This window comes from Microcebus murinus, unplaced genomic scaffold, assembly GCF_040939455.1.
Source record: "Microcebus murinus isolate Inina unplaced genomic scaffold, M.murinus_Inina_mat1.0 scaf005_hap2_Mmur4.0, whole genome shotgun sequence".
In the NCBI taxonomy this organism is placed as follows: domain Eukaryota; kingdom Metazoa; phylum Chordata; class Mammalia; order Primates; family Cheirogaleidae; genus Microcebus; species Microcebus murinus.
The window spans coordinates 796,148-801,612 of NW_027438951.1; the positions used below are offsets into that span (position 1 = coordinate 796,148).

The 5,465-nt window shown below is 42.2% G+C and overlaps 1 pseudogene; it reads right to left on the minus strand.

Annotated features, from left to right (window-relative positions):
* Window positions 1-4,266: 4,266 nt before the first annotated feature.
* LOC105858880 (protein MEMO1 pseudogene) lies at window positions 4,267-5,256 on the minus strand (annotated as a pseudogene).
* Window positions 5,257-5,465: the final 209 nt, after the last annotated feature.

A 5,465-nucleotide genomic window follows, 5' to 3' on the forward strand; every position in this document is an offset into this window, starting at 1 on the left:
AAATGCTCATGGAACCAGCTCTTTTGTCCTCCTGCTGGTTTTCTCAGTAATGAGTTAAATAAAACATTGATTCATACAAACAAATGCCTTTGAGAACTGTGTTTTTACACTGGAAAGAAAAATGTGAACAATGATACTTTAAAAACAAATAGAGGCACTGAATAACAGAATAGACACGTTAGAAAACTAATAAAAAATAATATACTTTGGCCGGGTGCGGTGGCTCATGCCTGTAAACCCAGCACTCTGGGAAGCCGAGGTGGGTGGATCATTTGAGCTCAGGAGTTCAAGACCAACCTGAGCAAAAGCAAGACCCCATCTCTACTAAAAGTAGAAAGAAATTAGCTGGACAACTAAAAATATATAGAACAAATTAGCCAGGCATGGTGGCACATGCCTGTAGTCCCAGCTACTCGGGAGGCTGAGGCAGGAGGATCACTTGAGCCCAGGAGTCTGAGGTTGCTGTGAGCTAAGTTGACGCCACAGCACTCTAGTCAGGGCAACAGAGTGAGATTCTGTCTCAAAAAAATAATATACTTCATGAGAGGCAAAATAAAAGAAAAGAAATAAGAAATGGAGTCTTACTCTGGGAGAATTTATATATAGAGAAAGGGAAAGACTGAGAAAGAAATAGGGAGTTGCTGTTCAATGGGCATAAAGTTTCAGTTATGCCAGATGAATAAATTCTACAGATTTAATGTACACCATTGTGCCTATAGTTATTAATAACAATACTATAGTATGCACTTATAATTTTGTCAACAGAGTAGATCTCATTCTGAGTGTCCTTACCACAAATTTTTTTAAATGGATAGTTCCTGGCCGGGCGCGGAGGCTCACACCTGTAATCCTAGCACTCTGGGAAGCTGAGGCAGGCGGATTGCTCAAGGTCAGGAGTTCGAAACCAGCCTGAGTAGGAGCGAGACCCCGTCTCTACTATAAATAGAAAGAAATTAATTGGCCAACTAATATATATAGTAGTCCCAGCTACTCGGGAGGCTGAGGCAGGAGGATCGCTTGAGCCCAGGAGTCTGAGGTTGCTGTGAGGTAGGCTGACGCCATGGCACTCACTTTAGCCTGGGCAACAAAGTGAGACTCTGTCTCAAAAAAAATAAAAAAAAAGGAAAGTTCCTGAAGGAAAGTTCAGAATGGGTGTGATAAAATAAAACAATAGGAGAAAACTTATTTGAAATGAAATAAGAATAATAAGAGAAACAAATTTCAGTCTTCAGATCAAACAGAGTCCCTTAGTACAAGGCAAAATTAAAGAAAGACCAAAATAAAACATAGCCTGGCAGGGATAATGTAGAAGAATGAGACTGTGCATTGTTTATTGGCATAAACTTAGTCAAGCAGGAAAACATCATTGCTAAGTCCAGAAATTCTATAGCATTTTACAATGCTGATTGAGTTATTTACCAGATCACTGAGATCACAACAAATTATTATTATTATTATTATTATTTGAGACAGAGTCTCACTTTGTTGCCCGGGCTAGAGTGCCATGGCGTCAGCCTAGCTCACAGCAACCTCAAACTCCTGGGCTCAAGCGATCCTCCTGCCTCAGCCTCCCAAGTAGCTAGGACTACAGGCATGCGCCACCATGCTCGGCTAATTTTTTTCTATGTATTTTTAGTTGGCCAATTAATTTCTTTCTATTTTTAGTAGGGACAGAGTCTCACTCTTGCTCAGGCTGGTCTTGAACTCCTGAGCTCAAACGATCCGCTCGTCTCAGCCTACCAGTGTGCTAGGATTACATACTTGAGCCACCGTGCCCGGCCCACAACATATTATTTATTGGAAGATTGGTAAGCATATCCAATCTCCAATGACAAATATAGTTTGCAACTTTAAGTGAACAAATAAAATTTTCTGTCACAAACATTTTATCAAATATAATCTCAAAATTACAAGTCAATGATTTTGTGGAAAATATACATTAAAACAACTGTATACCTCAATGTTGTATAAAAGCTTTGTACTTTTTTTTTTTTTTTTTTTTGAGACAGAGTCTCACTTTGTTGCCCAGGCTAGAGTGAGTGCCGTGGCGTCAGCCTAGCTCACAGCAACCTCAAACTCCTGGGCTCGAGTGATCCTTCTGCCTCAGCCTCCCGGGTAGCTGGGACTACAGGCATGCGCCACCATGCCCGGCTAATTTTTTATATATATATCAGTTGGCCAATTAATTTCTTTCTATTTGTAGTAGAGACGGGGTCTCGCTCTTGCTCAGGCTGGTTTTGAACTCCTGACCTTGAGCAATCCGCCCGCCTCGGCCTCCCAAGAGCTAGGATTACAGGCGTGAGCCACAGCGCCCGGCCAGCTTTGTACTTTTTTAGTAAACATACTATATAGAAACCCAACTTTATAATGACAAGATACAGACTATTATAAATTCAACTTTAATGTTTACTAACTGGCTATAAATATTTTCTAACCTCTTCCTTAGCTATTTTATCAAAGGGTAATGACTAACAAAACACTCCCAGAAATATATGTCAACAACTTCTTTTTCTCAATATTTCTGTAATGTCTTGTGGTAATAAAAATAAAGCCTGAGTGTATACAAAAACAACATAAAAGCCAGGAGGTGATGATCAGCATTAAAGTGTTAAGGTCCTGTGGTTGGGAAGAGAAGGTAAAAATACTTAATTGCTTTAGACATTTTTCCATTTTAACAATTTTAAAGTGTGTAATTCAGTGGCTTTTAGTGCATTCACAATGTTGTGCAGTCATCACCTCTATCTAGTTCCATAATATTTTCATCACCTTTAAAAGAAACCCCATACCTATTAAGCAGTCACTCCCTATTTTCCCTCCCTTCAACCCCTGGCAACTATTGTTATGTTTTACAGTCTCTATGGATTTGCCTATTCTGGACGTTTCATATAAATAGAATCATACAATATGTGGCCTTTTGCATCTGACTTCCTTCACTTGGCATAATGTTTTCAAGTTTCACCCCTGTTGTAGTATTTGTCAATACTTCCTCTTTTTGGGGGGGGACAGTCTCAGTCTGTTGCCCAGGCTAGAGTGCCATGATGTCAACCTAGCTCACAGCAACCTCAAACTCCTGGGCTCAAGCAATCCTCCTGCCTCAGTCTCCCAAGTACCTGTGACTACAGGTGCCACCACCACGCCCAGCTAATTTTCTCTATTTTTAGTAGAGAGGGGTCTCGCTCTTGCTCAGGCTGGTTTCGAACTCCTGACCTTGAGCCACCCTCCCACCTCGGCCTCCCAGAGTGCCAGGGTTACAAGGGTGAGCCACTGTGCCCGGCCCGCTTCATTCCTTTTTATGGTGAATAATATTTCATTGTGGATATACTACATTTTGTTTATCCATTCATCTGTTGGTGGACATTTGGGTTATCTCCACCTTTTAGCTACTGGGAATAGTGCTTCTGTAAACATTTATGAACAGGTCTTTGTTTGAGCACCTGCTTTTAGCTCTTTCAGGTATATGCCTAGGAGTGGAATTGTGTGGTCATATGATAATTTTATGTTTAACTTATTGAGAAACCACCAAACTGTTTTCCACAGTGGTCACACCATTTTATATTCTCACTAGCAATATATGAGGGTTCCAAATTCTCCACATTCTTGCCAATATTTGTTATTTTCCATTTTTTTTAATGGCCATTCTAGTGGGAGTGAAGTGGTATCTCACTATAATTTTGATTTGCATTTCCCTGGTGACTCATGACATTGAGCAATTTTTTTGTTTTTGTTTTTGTTTTTGAGTTGTGTAGCCCTTTATTAGCAACTAAAATAGAAGGTATCTGTTGTACAACACGGGTAGTAATTGACTATAACTGGAGATTCATTATATTCTAATACAGATCATTTATAAATGCAATTTCTTTATTAAAAAGCTTCCACCTTTTTTTGTTTGTGTACAATTTGCAAAACTATTCTGAAAGCGGAATATATGTGCACAAGTCTGCAAAGAGTGCAAATTTAGGATATGGTAAATGCTTTACAAGTTACTTTCAAAAAACTGTCTGCCACAACTGGGCCTTTACATTGTCATTTTTTTTTATCAAAATATTTTGATGCCAGCCTTCCTTCCACTGCCCTAAACTATAAAGCATTTTTTAATGAGTTGAAATTAAGGAAGGACTACACCTACTAGAAAAGAAGAGAAGAAAGTTCTATTAGTTTGAGGTTTCAGAATCCCCCCAAACCAGGACCAGTATCTTGGTAGAGGCTAGGCTGGGACCCCGGACAGAGTATGAGAATGTGCAGGTGGCATCCCTGAGGATTCAGAGCTTCAGTGGACCGTGAGTGCTCCAGCTGCATAACTCACTGAACTGTCTTGCCAGTTTCTACACTGGCTTGACTGGGCATAATTCAAAAAGGAAAAGCTCATATTCCATTCTTCCGGAGCTCTGTGATAGCATTTAATAACACCCCAATGGGATGTCTTCCACATATAGTATTATGGTATTTCTTCAAGTAATTGCTAAAAGATACAGGGTCTAATTGTTCTATAATACTCACACCCATTTTATCTAGATGTTCAATGGATCTATAAATCTCCCCCTGGGATTCATCATAGTAACTGTAACGGAACCTTTGACCCCAATGGCAGAAATCAGAAGAAACCACAAAGAGATTACTAGGATCCGCTAGATATTTACTGAAGAGTTTTCTGAATTCCTGTTCTTTTGACTCACTCAGAGCTCCAACCAGTACAGGAATAATGGTAAACTCATCCTTATGGCTTTCCATGGCTTTAGCTGTATAAGGCAAATGCATTTCAATACTGTGTTCATCTTCATCTGTCTGCAGAGACATGCGTTCAAACATTCCTGTCTTCCATAGTTCTCCGTAAATCTTTTGGTCAATACGAAGGTCATAGAGAGGTGTCCTATATATGACCACACTGGAAAGTGCACATCGAGAGAGGGGCACATGATGAGAAGGCCCAAGGATGAAAATTCTCCGGGTAATAGATGGATCCACTTGTTTGTAAGCATGGGCAGCACAAGACCCACAGTACGTATATTCTGCATGGGGTGCAATAATGGCTCTAGCAGGTCTTTTTGTAGACTGTACTTGTGAAAGCCAACCTTCTAGCTGTGCATTCAGCTGCGGTCCTGAGGCTGTGTACCAGCTCCCGGCGTGACTGGCTTCCCGGCAGACCACTCGGTTGGACATCTTGGTGCCTGTGCCGCCTATGGTGCTCGAGGATGAATGAGGAGGCGGCGGCGGCAGCGGCGGCAGGAGCGGCTCCGCGAGTGTACGAGACACCGCGGGCCCAGCCCAGGAGGAGGCGGCAGCGGGGAGAGGATCGGCCGGGCCCAAGAGGAGGAGGAAGAGGAGGAGGCGGCGGCCCAAGAGGAGGAGGAGATGGCAGCCGGGGCGGTGGCGGCGGCAGCAACAATCACCACAAACTCCGGTGACCGCCGGAAGATGGGGCCCACCGCGGCCTCACCGAAGCCCGGAAAGCCTGGCCCCGGCCCGGA